A 16,892-nucleotide genomic window follows, 5' to 3' on the forward strand; every position below is an offset into this window, starting at 1 on the left:
TTATTTTATTTTATTTTATTTTAATATTTATAGTCAAATGTTAGTCCAATGCAAATTGAGTTTGGATAGTGTTAATTTCAGGATTTTCATTAGATACAAGGTAAATACTTAGTTGTGCATCTTTTTGTAATCTTTGAGTTTTTGATGATTTAATTATTTTTTTTAATTTTTTTGCAATACCAGGATTGAGAAATCAAATTTGATGCTGATCGAATATGTTGCAACGAAGGGACCCTCAATTGATGGCCAAAAAAGGATAATCATTCAACTTAAAGAGAGATGGACCATGTGTTTGTTTACTTCTTCTTCTTCTTTGTTTCTTTCTTCTTCTTTATTTTATTTTATTTTATTTTTTTGTCAATTTGTATTACCATTATAATGAGAATTTCAAAATTGTTAAATGTTTGTCCAATGCAAATTAAGTTTAGATTGTGTTAATTTCAGGATCTTCATTAGATAGCAATACAATACAAGGTAAGTACTTAGTTATTCCTCCTTTTGTAATCTTTGAGTTTTGATCATTTAATTATTATTTTTTTGCAACACTAGTATTGAGAACTCGTAATTGATCAAATTGGATGTTGATTGAACTATGTTGCAACGGAGAGACCCTCAATTGATGGCGAAAAAAAAAAAAAAAGCATTCAATACCAAGCGATGCACCACGTGTTTTTTTATTTTCTTTTTTCTCATGTAAACAAAAATGACTTTATACAATGGAGATTTGAAATTAAAAGAAAATTAGTTTTTAAACATAAACAAAGAGATCGGTGTGTAAACAGAACTGGAAACAAAGAGATTGGTGTTTAAGCATATTATTTGTAAATTGACTATCTTCATCTCTCTACAACATATTATATATATGTGTGTGTGTGTGAGAGAGAGAGAGAGAGAAATTGATTTACAATCTTCAATTTTTGTGCAAATAGGTGATAGTTTAAAAGATTTTTGTACAATTTGCTCTAAAATTTAAATTAATAAAATTTATTTTATTAAGTAACTAAAACTTTCAAAAAATACATATAAAAACAATAGATTACATACCAATTCTATAATAAATTTATCAACACAAAAGTTTACTTCCCTTTAGCAACGGCATAATTTTTATTCGAAAGTAAAATTTATTGATCTGGGAAAAAAAAATAGAACTAATAAGAGTTGTGTTACCCAAGAATTGACTCTAGAGGGGGGGTGAATAGAGTCAATGGCCAATTTTCGCAAATTATAGAAGTACAATTTCTAATCAACAGTATAACCAATTATGTAATAAACAAGATATGAAAGTAATCAATTTAGCATAACTGTAAAAAAGATAAGGGAAGAGAAATTGCAAACAATAACACGACGATTTTTGCGAGGTTCGGAAACTCCTACTCCTCGGCCCAAGATCCCTCTTGAGACTTCCCAAATTCTTAGAGCTTCTCCTTAATGGTGGAGAGCAAACCTTCAATTGAAGCAAGACCTTACTTCTTTTTCTTGCTAGGAGAACACCCTTCTCCTAGGCTTCCTTTTGGGTCACACCTTTACAGTATCCTTGCTAAAAGACCACCTCTCCTAGTTTGACATAGGCCACACCAGCCCTTACAATTTCTTTGCTAAGAGAAACTCTTCCTCCTAGGCTTACAGCAGATTTGTAGATAGAATTTGTAGTACAAAAATCCTCTCAAGAACTGATACAAATCAAACCTCACAATAGAGTATATATGAAATCAAGTGAAACTCAAACTCTAAGTATGAAATGTATGAGAGATGATGAGGAAAATACAGAACAAAAGCTCTGATGAAATACTAGAACAAAATTTCAGCAAAGGCTCACTAAATGCTCTCTGAAGTTCACTCTGATTCAACTATGGAAGCTTTTATATGAGATAAAGATCGATGTCTGAACAGAGGTTCTATGAGTGAGTATAACCAGAACAAAAGCTCTGTATAATGGTAGAGCCAAAAGCTCTCTTTGATGCACTTGAATGAATGTTCTTGAATGCTCTCTCAAGTAGTATAATAGAGCAAAAACTCTTTGAAGATTAAAACAAGAGCAACAACCCTTTTAATCTTTACTGGAATCTCTCAAGATAGAATAAGAGTGAAATGAGAGAGATGAGGGGAAGATTGACAACAAAAGCTCTCTTTGCAATGTAATATGATGTCTCTTAAAATCGTGTATACTTTGCAGACAAGCCCTCTGTATATATAAAGAAATTCATAGCTCAATATAACTGTTAGAAGTGGTTAGAGGAAATAAATGAAGAAAAATTGCCGTTGTAATTCAAAACCCTCAAAGGAGCCGGCTCTTTGCAAAAGTGGAGGCGGCTCAATTTCAAATGGAGGTGGCTCAATTAAAAAAGTGGAGCAGGCTCTTTTTCTAAAATGAAGACGGCTCAATATAAAAATGGAGCCTTCTCTAGTTTCGTAGAGCCTTCTCTACTTTCCTGAGCTTTCTCTAAAAAAGTGGAGCAGGCTCTTTTTCTAAAATGGAGACGGCTCAATAGAAAAATGGAGCCTTCTCTAGTTTTGTAGAGCCTTCTTTACTTTCCTGAGCCTTCTCTAGTCTTTCATTGAGCCTTCTTTATTCTTTGAGTCTTCTCTAATTTTTCATTGAGCCTTCTCTATTTTTTTAGAGAGCTGGCTCTATTTCTTATAGAGGCTGCTCTTGCTTCATGAAGGCAGCTGCTAAATTGGACAGAAAAAAGTGCATGACTTCAAATTGACATAACTCAGTCCATGAAACTCCAAATGAGGTGAAATTTGAGTCTAAATTTATTGTCTTGAAGTCAGCTATCTAAAACCACTGGCCTTACTCAAAAATTCCAACCATAGAAAAAGTTATGGCTATTTAAGTGCAACCTGGTCAGAATTTTCGCAGAGCAGAATAAGGTATTTTGTGAAGCTCATATCTCAGTCATTTTTAATCCAATTTAGGTGAAATTTGAGTCTAAACTCAAGGGCTCGAAGTCAGATTTCCAATGACACTGACCTTGTGTAAAAATTCCAACTACACAAATAGTTATAGCAGTTTTAGTGCAAGCTGGTCTGAAATTTTCTAGTCTGAAAATAGCTTCTTTTGAGATATCCATCTTTCTAGCACCTAGGACTTTGATGAATGATTCAATTAAGTTCAAGGCCTATTTCTAAGAGTCTAGGGACATATGAAGATGATAAATTTCAAGTGCATTATGTCCTAGAGTCATTTACCAAATTTTGGCAACAAAGGCTTTAAAGATGAAAAATTAATTCAATGCCTTTTCCTTTTCTTTTTAAAGACCAAAATAAATATAATGATTCATGTGCATGGTCCTAGAATTTCTAGCTTAAAAAATGAGTTCTTTCAAAGCTTATCAAGGTTGAACTAACTCTTTCTTAGCAAAGATTTCATATGACAATATATATAAAAATGAAGTTCCTAGTCTATTGCTAATGGTCATAGGAGCATATGAATGATATATGATATGCATGGTCCTATAATTTTGAGCTTTAAAAAATATTCAAATATACTTTGACATTGAATTTTAAACTCTCACCATCCTATCTACCCTTTTCTTCATTTTTTGACCATGATCGTTTAGGCTTGATGAAGACTTGCTTTCTTTCTTTGAAATGCTTTGTGTGATCTTTGAAGTTCGAGTTTTTCTTTGATTTCTTGCAACTTTGATGCTTCCTTAAATCCATTGCTTGAATGTTTGGAATGCTTTGGAATGCTTGGAATGGATCTTCTAGCTCATCATTGAGGATTAAATGTTGATCAACTATATATCACTCAATGAAAACATTAGTACTTAAACATCATTAATGGTTTGTAATCATCAAAACACAAGATTGACCTTTAGATAAAATCCTTAGACCAACAAGTTGGTTTTAATTTGTTCCATATTTATTTATTTATTTTACATGTTTTTGTTATAAAAACAAAACAAGAGGTGGACACTCCAACATATTGAGAAAAGTGCGTTGGAAAGAAAGCTCTTCTAAAACATATAATTTATATTTTTTTTGGATGGGGATAAAGATCTTCTAGAATATATAGTTATTTTTTTGGGTTACATTGTTAGGAATAATAACACAATTTCCATATATATAGATTTGTACATGTCTATATTAATTATTTGGTTAATAAAATTATAGTTTTATATATTTATTTTGAATTTACAAGTTCATTTATATTCATTTTTTTTTTCTCGGAATTATATCCATTGTGAAATTTGCGAATCAAATTAGTTTATGAATTGTCTTTAAACATATTTTATTTAATTTAGTTTTACTTTTGTTAAAAATATGCTTGGTGAAACCAAAATTCATTCTCTTTGAGTTTTTCACATCTTAATTATAAAATATTTGTATTGAATAAAGTCAAATTTCCTCTCCGGGAAAAAATAAATAAATAAATAAATTTCTCTTAGTGTCAAAAATGTTTACTAAGTATCTTATTCATTTCATTACGTTTAATTATTTTTATTTGTGCAGTATGTTGTTAGTTATTATTTTTCTTAATAAAAATATAATTTTTCCCAAAGATTTTTATCATTCAATTTAAAAATTTTAATCATCAATAAGTAAGTGAATCAATAAGTGTGTCATTATATTTAGCACACCAAGAGATTTCCTTATAATACCAAGGGGCACAAATTATGTTCATTTGGTCCCAAACATTATTTAAAAACACAAATATTAGTATATTTTAGACTTTCACTTCATTGCAACAATTTTACCATTACAAGCTGCTATTTTTGTGGGAACCAACACAAATATTAATATGTTGTCGACTTTCAATTCATTGCAACAATTTTACCATTTTTCATTGGAACCAACACTTCATTTTATTTGCTTAACAGTGTTAAAGGTCTAGTTCACTTAATCGTCATTCCTAACATTAACTATTATGATTTTTTTTAATTATTAATTAATATGGTGTAACTTATTTTTTTTTATTTTTTTGTATTTTGTTAGGTTAGATGTAAGAAAGACATAAAAATATGTATAAATTTTTTTAATTTAGTGACAAATTATTCTTTATCTACTTACGTGCATTGCACAGACACTTTGACTTGTACATTAAAATAAATATACAATATAAAGGTCCATTTAATATCTTCCCTAAATTCCAGAACTTTTAAGTAAGGATTTAATCACATCCATACCTAAATTCAACCATCAAGTACATTCCCTTTTAAGAGAAACTCCTTTAAATTCTAATTTCCCTTTTTAAACAGTTAATTATCTATTATATAATAAATAACAATTCAAGAAATACTTTCCTTTAATCCAAATCCCAATATCCTCTGATATAAGATTTTATTTATAAAAATCATTTAGCAATAAATTCATACTTTAACAATTCATCCATGCCTCCACAAATATTATTTTATTCATACTATAAAATAATATATATCTTTTAAACATTATTTTATTCTAATATAATACATCACCTCCAACTTATAAACACAATACACATAGATGTATATTTAATCATATAACTTTCATAGCAAATTCATTTATCATTTGGCAAATCAACCATTCCTCTACAATATGTTTATTTATACTTTGGCAAATCAACCATGCATCTACAAGTATGTTTATTTATACTCTGGTAAATAAACCATGCCATTACAAGTATGTTCATGCTTTGGTAAATCAACCATGCCTTCTACAAGTTTGTTTATTTATTCATACAAATTAAATGACAATATGTTTATGTCTTGACAACTCATCCATGCCTCCAAAAGTATGTTTTTGTCTATACATTTAAATTAGTAATTCATCCATGCTTTCCATGTATGTAGTTTATTCATACAATTCATAAGGCAATTTATTTATACTTTTGGCAACTCATCCATGTATCCAATTTAACCATATATCCAACTTTACAATTAAAAATGAAATAAATCATACATAAGGATTCCATGCATGTTATAAACATATAAATAATTTAAATAAACAACCTATTATGATTTCATCAACAACACCACATATAAGAGCATGCTACACCTTATAATACAACTTTTTAGCTGATTATTACATGCTTACTAAAATACCATAGATTTAAACATAGTTATTTTTATCTTTTCAAATAATTCATGAATCATGTAAATGTAATACAAATATCATGCAAATAAATCATATACACTATTCCCGAAGCTTAAGGACGTGTTCGGGTTCCTTAGAAATCCATTAGAAATCATTATAAGAAGTTTAAATGCACTCAGCAACCCCTAGCGGTCAAGCGCTAACAACAGCGCTCGAGCACCACGAACAACGCTTGAGCGCTAACAGCAACGCTCGAGTGCTAACAACAGTGCCCGAGTGCCACGAACAGTGCTCGAGTGCTAACCTCGTGTGTTGTACGTTCGCAGCGATCCAACCTCTATAGCTTGCCCGTTTCGTCTCTGATTTGCGTACTAGTAGTCCTACATAATCGTAGGACATCCTAACCCATGATTTCGCATCTAATCGTGCATTAACATCAAGTTATATCATATTTTAAAGGGCTAAAATCTGAAAACCCCCTAATTGTTTACAAAAACTATCTATTAATCCCATCAAGTACGGAAACTATCATAAAACCCCTCAATGTTTTTAAAAGTCTATCATAATGACCCCTCCCGTTAATTTTCCGTAAAAAATTAACAGATTAGATCATATGATTGTCACATGCATAATATTTCATTTAAATATGACCATACTATCCTTTTAACCACTTAATGACTAAACTACCCCTATACTCCATGTTTTCCGGCGTGTTTCAGTAGTGGCCAACGTGACAAACAACTTCAACCAAACTTTAGATATTGCTTCAGTCTGATGCACTCCGTTTCCAGATGAAACAAACACCCAACAGATTGCTTTATTCCGACGATGCCTCAAGCCGTCCTTGGCAAAACCCAGTTTAGTCCAACGATGTTTTAAGCAACCTCGACCTACCCCGATGAAGCCCAGTTTTATCTCGTAAGCCTTAAGGTTCTATGTACTCCGTTTCCGGATAAAACAAAGACCCACTAGATTACTTTATTCCGGCAATGCCTCAAGCCGTCCTTGGCAAAACCCAGTTCAGTCCGGCGATGTCTCAAGCAACCTCGACCCACCCCGACGAAACCTAGTTCTATCCCGTAAGCCTTAAGGTTCTTTCTGCATGAAACCACAACGAGCTCCGGTGAATGACCAAACTAGATCCACTATCGGCAAGCTTTACTAGTGAGCTCTCCTTGGCGAAACCCAACAAATTGCTCAGTCCGGCGACGCTTTAAGCTTCTTTGCTGAAATCCATTAGCCCGGGCGACGTCTCAAGCAACCTTGATCCACCCCGACGAAACCCAGTTCAATCCCAGTAGCCTATTCCGTCCAATAAACCCTAGGGCAATTATCCTCTGTCATGTCGTTGATGTTGCTATTTATTGTCAATTGGCTAGCTTTTTCGTTTGCAGATAATAGAGGATATGTATTATATATATGTGTATATATAATTCCTATATACTAGTAATTACTATATAATTATAATTACAATAATTATATATAAATATAGATAACTATAATTATAATTACTATAATATATAATTACTATAATTATATTTAAATAAATATTAATATACTGTCAAGGGCATTCTTGTCATTTTGCAGGCACTTAATGGTTCTGTGATGGAATGGGGGCAATGTGATAGTTTATGTTATATCAGGGGATTTTTTCATACTCGAGTGGATTAGTAGATAGTTTGGATAAACATGTAATGACCTGGTCATTTTCATTCCTTTTCTTTTTACTTAAATTTTACGGATAAATTTTTTTCCGTTGTCTTTTCCCTTCTGTGTTTGGTTTCCCGTCGCTTAGTATCATATCGAGTGCTCGGAAATGGTTTCTGAGACTTTTTTCTTGGGATTGACAACTTCCTTTAAGAACTGAGTCATTTTCACATTTTTCATTTTTTATCACTATTCACTTTTTCTCTTTTTCCGATTTCCTTTTTCGTTGCATAACCTCACTTTTTGTGCTCGGGTTTGACTCCAGCTTTGCATACATCCATGATATTTAATTTCCATGATATTTACATTTTTACTTTTGTATAAAAGAATGTTAATTGTTTACTTTCCTTGTAAAGGGTATAGATGCATAACATTTTGGTAATTTTTCTTAACTTTTAGGATTTTAGTATAATTATGAAAAGTAATTATTTTGCATCTTAAGGACCATTTTGCAATTTAATTTGAAAGATATTTTCAAAAAGGATCTTTTTGCAATTTTTGAAAAGTGGGACAAGTGTCATAGTCTCATTGGTCCACTTATTGACATTTGTGTGGAAACACTTTCATGCCTTTGATGATAACATGTGGAGGATGGAGATTCACCCACTTGTTGGCCTAGGATTGGTGCACTTGTTGGCTTGGATGGTTGACAAGTGTAGGCTTGAGATTAAGCCTAGGATGGAGCCATGCAAGAGTGACAAGTGGATGCTCTAAATTAAGTCTTGTAATTATCTTTGGGCCACTTTGAGATTATGGTTTTAAAGAAGGATTTTTGTACAATTGACCATAGATGTGTGTGTTGACCATGGTGTAAGAGCACATAGTGAGTGGAGGATTTCTATTTCCTCCACTCACACTTAACCAAATTATTTTCATTCTCTTCCTTACAAGAAAACCCTAACCTCCATGGATAGAGCTTGAAGCCTTAGGCCTTGACCTTAATTTTTGAGGGCCTTCCATTGATTTCCAAGCTTAACCTTGGTAATACTTTTTGTTCCCCTCATCCTCCTCTTCAAAACCCTTGAAGGATCTAGCCTAACTCCTAGTTTTGCTTTGGTATCTAGAGATTCAATTCTCTAGTGAGTTGAAGGTAACAAATTGAAAAATCTATCTTGCGGACCAAAAATTTGAGACGATTTCATTTCGGTGGTAATTGGGATTTTCATTCCAATTGAGGTAGGGGATGATTATAGGTTTATGTGGTATGTGATTTATTATTTTTTATGCTTATGCTATGTTTATGCATGAAATCTAGGATTTAATTTAATTAGTCATTAGTTAAAATTTAATTCACATAGTTGTATATTGTATAGAATTAATTAAGACTTGGTATTTAGTTAGGCCTTAACTTGATATTAGTGATTATCGTGAATTAATCTTTGTTATATATTAAATTAGAAGGATTTGAAAATATTTTGAAATCTATGGATTTAATTATTTTTATTTAATTAAATTTTATTCGACTATTCCATTAAAGTAATTAAACTTTTGAGTTGATATTAGTGATTGTCTTGATATGTTGTTTAACATATATTAAATTTTGGATATTTTGATGAATGTTGAAATCTAGAGAATTTAATTATTTATATTTAATTAAATTTTGTTTTACTACTCATGGCTTAAATTAAAGTATTGATATGACATATGTAATGACCACAATGTGATCTTTGACGTGTATTAATTTGAAGCCATTTGGAATTGAATTCAAATCTAGAGAATTTAATTATTTTTATTTAATTAAATTCTATTTAATTGCTCCATGGATTTAATTGTGTTTATGGAAGTTGTTTCTATGTTTAAATCATGGACTTGGAATTGTTGTATATTCACCTGGTTACATTTTAAGCATTGGATAACATAGTTGTTATATTTATATTGATGAGAATACATTTTCCCTATTGAATATATTATTGTCTTATGTAATGAGTTGCACATTTTGTATTTAACGTCTTTCATACCGTAGTAGTTGTGGACTTAGAGCATGTATTGTATGTGTTTCCAAATTTGGTTGTACGTGGTAGATAGTTGATTATCTTGTATATACATATTGATATATACGTTGTTGCACAACTTGTTAATTTTGGAAACTTAGGGATGTCCTTGTTTGGCTACAGCTAGAACTTGGTTCTAGTACGGGGGATTGTCCCTCTATATAGTCTAGTGTGCACACAGGGAGGCTACCCATGGGCTAGTAACCCTAAAGTAACTATAGTGTCGGTTTGATCCGGCGTGATGTCCGAGTAGCCACTTTGTTTGATTTTGCATTTCATTTCAAGTTGATAACTAGATGATATGGTAACTTATTGTTCTTTGTTTGATTTCCCATTTTAAGTTGCAAGATGTTAACTTTGAGAAATCATGCTTTATGCGCTGTATTGGAAGTTCCAATGTTGGTTAAATTGCATCGATATCATGATTTGTGTTTTGATGTTCAAATGTAGTTTAGGAATGATCATATAGATTCACTTTGAACATACATGTTAGTTGGCATGACCCACTCTTGTTGTTTTCGTATTTTAGATTTCAAGTTGATGACTTTCAGAATCTATATCTTGTTACTTTGTATAACATGTTTCTATGTTGTAGAAATGCATGAATGAGGTGATTTATGCTAGAAACACTCTAAGGTCGCTTAGGATGCTCCCTGAGTCTCATCTTGACATATATGTTAGGTGACATGAGCCCCTTTAACATGTTTCACCTTAAGGTGATTAGTTTGTAAAATGCTAGGTTGATGTATGCTCATTTCCTACGAGTAGCTTTATGTTACTCACCCACGTAGTGGGGACATTTTTCAGGTACAAGGACCATGATTTGGGATGCACACTATGCCATTGAAGTTTCGTAGACTTGAAGTATCATTTTCATGAAAATGTTGGCATGAAATTCTATTTGTAGCCCTATATGTCAAAACTTGCATTATTTGATTCGTATATGTAAAGTGTACATAAGTACACTCTTTTCAATGTATTTAACATGTATAAGATGAGGCCGGAGGCCAATGACATGTATCTCGTTTTCTATGCACTATTGTTTTCAAAGTTTATTATGAAAACATTGGAAAATGTTAAGTCATTGCTTCATAACTTTCGCAGCGGGTGTGGGAATTTCATATCTTTTCAACCCGGACTCAGTACTAGATGATTCTTGAGTCTAATTTTATTCTTTTTTCATTGTCCTTCCAATGGTGTGCACGGTGGCACCTATTTCAGTGAGAAATGACCATTTTGCCCTTGGTTCATTTCTTATAGGGTTAGGCATTCTTGCTTCATTTGCTAGGCTCATTTTAGTTCCGTGGCTTCATGGAGAGTCACTTTGGGGCCTTAAGGATGACGTGCATCTCTTGAGGTCATTTGGCTTCATTCGCTTCCGCATTTCAGATCCGTTATTGGGTCATCTTTTGGTTCATCACAAGACGCACTTGCTTGAAAAAAAAACAGGGTCGTCACAGGTGGTATCAAAGCTCCTAGGTTTGAATACCTTGGACAACGGGGTCTGGGTGCATATCACATTTTTGTTGCTTTGTTTTGCGTGTTTATATGCTTCATGATAACATATTTTGGTTTGATAAAATGTTTATGTGCTTACGTGTTACATGTGGTATGCCGTTTGTTTAATATAATTGTAATTCATTGTAAAGAGCATAAAATATGATTTATGTTAGGTTAGATTTGTATATGCATAACTGTTTTACATATTTGGCATAACACGGGATTGGTCATTGAGGCACGAGTTAAGATTGATGGTGATTGTAGTCACAGTTTCATTATAGTAGAGATCGTTGTTGATCTAGCATTGGTTTTGAGGTTTGTGGAGAGACATTTTTTGTTTAGGCTCTCGTGAGTTGAGTCATTGAGCATAGCTATAGGGCTAGATAAGGTTATAGACATCTTAGGATCCTTGGTTATTTTGGAAGATTCCTCTGTGATTGCAATTTTCGTGGGCGGGTACGTTGTGGGTGGGTGCATGGCACTATCATGCTACCGTACTGGCTAGCTACAAGTGCAGTTCAGATGGAATCGGCGTTGGTTCTGTTCGAATATGTGTAGCCCTTTTGGTCAGTGATTGATAGTTATTTTAGGGACAATTCTTGAGATTGATTTGGTTGTTGATGGTATGGCTATAATTGGCATTTTCTTTGAGTTCTCCTTGCATGATGACGCTTTTGTGGTCGAGTCGACTGATCAATGTTTTGGGTTAGTGAGAGCATTGCATTGTTAATGTCACTCATAGTGTCACCTTTAGATTTGGAGAAGGATTGTTAGAGTCTTACCATTGTGGTGAGGGATCACATTTGTTTTGAGACAAGTTGTTGTCATATTGATTTTTGGAGTCAGATTATAGTTGGGACTTGTTTTCCTTTCTCCTAGACACTCTAGGACACGATGTTCATAGGGTTCATTATTACATCATTTTATCTTCTGTAGTTTTGTTTACTACCATGCTAGTAGTATGATTTATGTTATTGCGATGCATGAGTAGGTGGAGGTATATCCACATTTATCTTCTTGTTGTGTGACATTAGCATGCCTTACATATATGCTTAGAGATGTCATGTTGTTACTATGCTTTAATGACATGCTTTTGTTCTACGTGGAGACGTGCTGCATGTACCCTTGATTTTATCTGTGTGAGTAGATGTATTTTCTTGGTAGTTGCATTTCCTTACTTTATGCACGACTTCCATGTTTAGTTTTCCCTTTTTGTTCCCTTTTCACGTTTGTCGTACTGACATTTGTGGGAGAATAGGGTTCTCCTCTTTTCTTGGTTTGAGTAAGGGGCTTCACAAGGAGTGGGTCTCTTCTCTTCGTTGCGTTGTGCACAGTTTTGGGGTTGGCTGGTCCGTAAGGATCACCATTTTTGTCTTGAGTTCTTGGTGAGGACTTAATGGATTTTGGTCAACTTACTTCCATGTAGGGGGCGAAGTCTTTGACCTTGTTGTCTTTCGTTTCAGAGACTGAGTCGTGTTATTGTCCTTCTTAGGACTGGTGGTTTCTTTTCCTTTGTGTCTTCCCTTGGGGAATTTTGCTAATGTTATTGACAGAGTTGTGGTGCTTAGAGCGAGTTGATTGGTGTGAGATCATTTTATGGGGACTTACGTCCATATCATTGAGGACTTGTTTCAGTTTAGGAGACCTAGATGTGGCTAACTCTTAGGAGAGGTTTTGAAGGATCGCTATTAGATTTGGCTTGCTTATGGAGTTTTCTCATCCTAGTTATGGCTAGGCGTAGTTTTGAGGAATTGTAGTTCTAGTGATTGATTGTGGATTGAAATTAAGGGATTTTGATTTGGCTTGGTGATGCCAAGCACGATTTTGAGAGACTCGTTTTGTGACCTTGGTTGTTAGGATTTTAATCTGTGTGCCACTTGGTGGACTATTATTTGAGGATTTAGCTATCCATGATAGAGATGTGGATCTGATATTTGATTTCGGTGTGGTTTTGTAGTTGATCTGTTTTTGGGAGATATGTAGGACTTTCGATGAAATGTCTTGTAGTGAGGTTCATTTTGGTTTTTAGAGGTGTTGATTTGTTCGTCAGGCTTTGGATTTATGATTGATGTTGTTGATAAGAGTGTTTTGAGGCGTTGGAGTTGGTGGTTTTATTGTATTGAGGATTTAAGGTCTTAAGTATAGCGGTGCCTATGACATTGTTGTCAGAGTTTTGGGATTTGCTACCCCAACTCTCACAAGATGCCTGGTTCCCGAAGTGCTTTTGGTAATGATGATTCATTATATTGATGTCATTGGTATTAAGAGGTTCCATGGGTAGACCTAGTGGGGGTAGGGTATGAACTAGTGCCCTATACCATCATGCTACCGTACAAGTTGTATGTTGTGGGCGAGTGCTAGTTGCCGTCGATGCTACCTTACTGACGAGTAAGTGTAGGCGGGCGCTAGGTACTGTCATTGCTACAGCACATTTGAGTACGTCGTGGGCGGGTTCTGGTCACTATTTGTACTGCCACGTCATCCTTATTTAGTACCTTGATTTGATCTGTGATGATCTTGGAGTCCTTCTGGTGGTTGTTTTTGGATCAGTATGATGGTTCGTCAGGAGGAATGCTTATGGTTGTTGTCTTCTGTTCATTTGTCTGACCTTGGGTTCTATGTGTGGGTTTCGACTTGTCGTATGGCTGTGCGGTCACATTTCTTTTGAGACGTTTTCCTGTCATGAGCACGTGGGTGCGAATGACATTGGTTTGTACGTTGTCTTCCAATTTTGGGATTACTTTTGTAGCATGTTGTGTGGGATACTCGAAGATGTACTTCGTAGTTATCATAGTTTCGCCTTTTTTTCATTGGGGCAGGATTTTGAGGACGAAATCCCTTTAAGGTGGGAAGGTTGTAATGACCCAGTCATTTTCATTCCTTTTCTTTTTGCTCAAATTTTACGGATAAATTTTTTTCCGTTGTCTTTTCTCTTCTAAGTTTGGTTTCCCGTCGCTTTGTATCATATCGAGTGCTCAGAAATGGTTTCTGAGACTCTTTTCTTGGGATTGACAACTTCCTTTGAAGGACTGAGTCATTTTCACATTTTTCATTTTTCATCACTATTTACTTTTTCTCTTTTACCGGTTTCCTTTTTCGTTGCATAACCTCACTTTTTGTACTCAGGTTTGACTTCGGCTTTGCATACATCCATGATATTTAATTTCCATGATATCTACATTTTTACTTTTGTATAAAAGAATGTTAATTATTTACTTTCCTTGTAAAGGGCATAGATGCATAACCCTTTGGTAATTTTTCTTAACTTTTGGGGTTTTAGTGTAATTATGAAAACTAATTATTTTTCATCTTAGGGACCATTTTGTAATTTAATTTGGAAGATATTTTTAAAAGGACCTTTTTACAATTTTTGGAAAGTGTGACAAGTGTCATACTCGCATTGGTCCACTTGTTGACATTTGCGTGGAAACACTTTGATGCCTTGGATGATGACATGTGGAGGGTGGAGATTCACCCACTTGTTGGCCTAGGATTGGTACACTTGTTGGCTTGGATGGTTGACAAGTGTAGGCTTGAGATTAAAACTAGGATGGAGCCTTGGATGAAGTGGATGCTCCAAATTAAGTCTTGCAATTATTTTTAGGCCACTTTGAGATTATGGTTTTAAAGAAGGTTGTGCAATTGAGCATAGATGTGTGTGTTGACCATGGTGCAAGAGTACATAGTGAGTGGAGGATTTCTATTTCCTCCACTCACACTTAACCACATTATTTTAATTCTTTTCCTTACAAGAAAACCCTAGCCACCATGGATAGAGCTTAAAGCCTTAGGCCTTGAGCTTGATTTTTGAGGGCCTTCCATTGATTTCCAAGCTTAACCTTGGTAATATTTTTTGTTCCCCTCATCCTCCTCTTCAAAACCCTTGAAGGATCTAGCATAACTCCTAATTTTGCTTTGGTATCTAGAGATTCAATTCTCTAGTGAGTTGAAGGTAACAAGCTGAAAAATCTGTCTTGCGGACCAAAAATTTGGGGCGATTTCATTTCGGTGGTAATTGGAATTTTCATTCCAATTGAGGTAGGGGATGATTATAGGTTTATGTGGTATGTGATTTATTATTTTTGATACTTATGCTATGTTTATGCATGAAATCTAGGATTTAATTTAATTAGTCATTAGTTAAAATTTAATTCACATAGTTGTATATTGTGTAGAATTAATTAAAGACTTGGTATTTAGTTAGGCCTTGACTTGATATTAGTGATTATCATGAATTAATCTTTGTTATATATTAAATTGGAAGGATTTGAAGATATTTTTAAATCTATGGATTTAATTATTTTTATTTAATTAAATTTTATTCGACTATTCCAATGAAGTAATTCAACTTTTGAGTTGATATTAGTGATTATCTTGATATGTTGTTTAATATATATTAAATTTGGGATATTTTGATGAATGTTGAAACCTAGAGAATTTAATTATTTATATTTAAGTAAATTTTGTTTTACTACTCATGACTTAAATTAAAGTATTAATATGACATATGTAATAACCACAATGTGATCTTTGACATGTATTAATTTGAAGCTATTTGGAATTGAATTCAAATCTAGAGAATTTAATTATTTTTATTTAATTAAATTCTATTTAATTGCTCCATGCATTTAATTAGGTTTAGGAAAGTTGTTTCTATGTTTAAATCATGGACTTGGAATTGTTGTATATTCACTTGGTTACATTTTGAGCATTGGATAACATAGTTGTTATATTTATATTCATGAGAATACGTTTTCGTTATTGAATATATCATTGTCTTATGTAATGAATTGCACATTTTGTATTTGACATCTTTTATGCCATAGTAGTTGTGGACTTAGAGCATGTATTGTATGTGTTTCCAAATTTAGTTGTACATGGTAGATAGTTGATTATCTTGTATATACATGTTGATATATACGTTGTTGCACAACTTGTTGATTTTGGAAACTTGGGGATGTCGTTGTTTGGCTATGGCTAGGACTTGGTTCTACTACGGGGGATTGTCCCTCTATATAGTCTAGTGCGCACATAGGGAGGTTACCCATGGGCTAGTAACCCTAAAGTAACTATGAAGTCGGTTTGATCCAGCGTGATGTCCGAGTATCCACTTTGTTTGATTTCGCATTTTATTTCAAGTTCATAACTAGATGATATGGTAACTTGTTGTTCTTTGTTTGATTTCCCATTTTAAGTTACAAGATGTTAACTTTGAGAAATCATGCTTTCTGCGTTGTATTAGAAGTTTCAATGTTGGTTAAATTGCATCGATATCATGATTTGTGTTTTGATGTTCAAATGTAGTTTATGAATGATCCTATAGATTCATTTTGAACATACACGTTAGGTGGCATGACCCACTCTTGTTGTTTCCGTATTTTAGATTTCAAGTTGATGACTTTGAGTATCTATATCTTGTTATTTTGTATAACATGTTTCTATATTGTAGAAGTGCATGAATGAGGTGATTTTTGCTAGAAACACTCTAAGGTTACTTAGGATGCTCCCTGAGTCTCATCTTGACATAGACGTTAGGTGGCATAAGCCCCTTTAACATGTTTCACCTTAAGGTGATAATTTTGTAAAATGCTAGGTCGATGTATGCTCATTTCCTACGAGTAGCTTTATGTTACTCACCCACGTAGTGGGGACATTTTTCAGGTACAAGTTCCTTGA

The sequence above is a fragment of the Cornus florida genome, unplaced genomic scaffold, assembly GCF_030987335.1.
Source record: "Cornus florida cultivar Cherokee Brave unplaced genomic scaffold, ASM3098733v1 CherokeeBrave_3.0.0_Hap2_Chr04, whole genome shotgun sequence".
In the NCBI taxonomy this organism is placed as follows: domain Eukaryota; kingdom Viridiplantae; phylum Streptophyta; class Magnoliopsida; order Cornales; family Cornaceae; genus Cornus; species Cornus florida.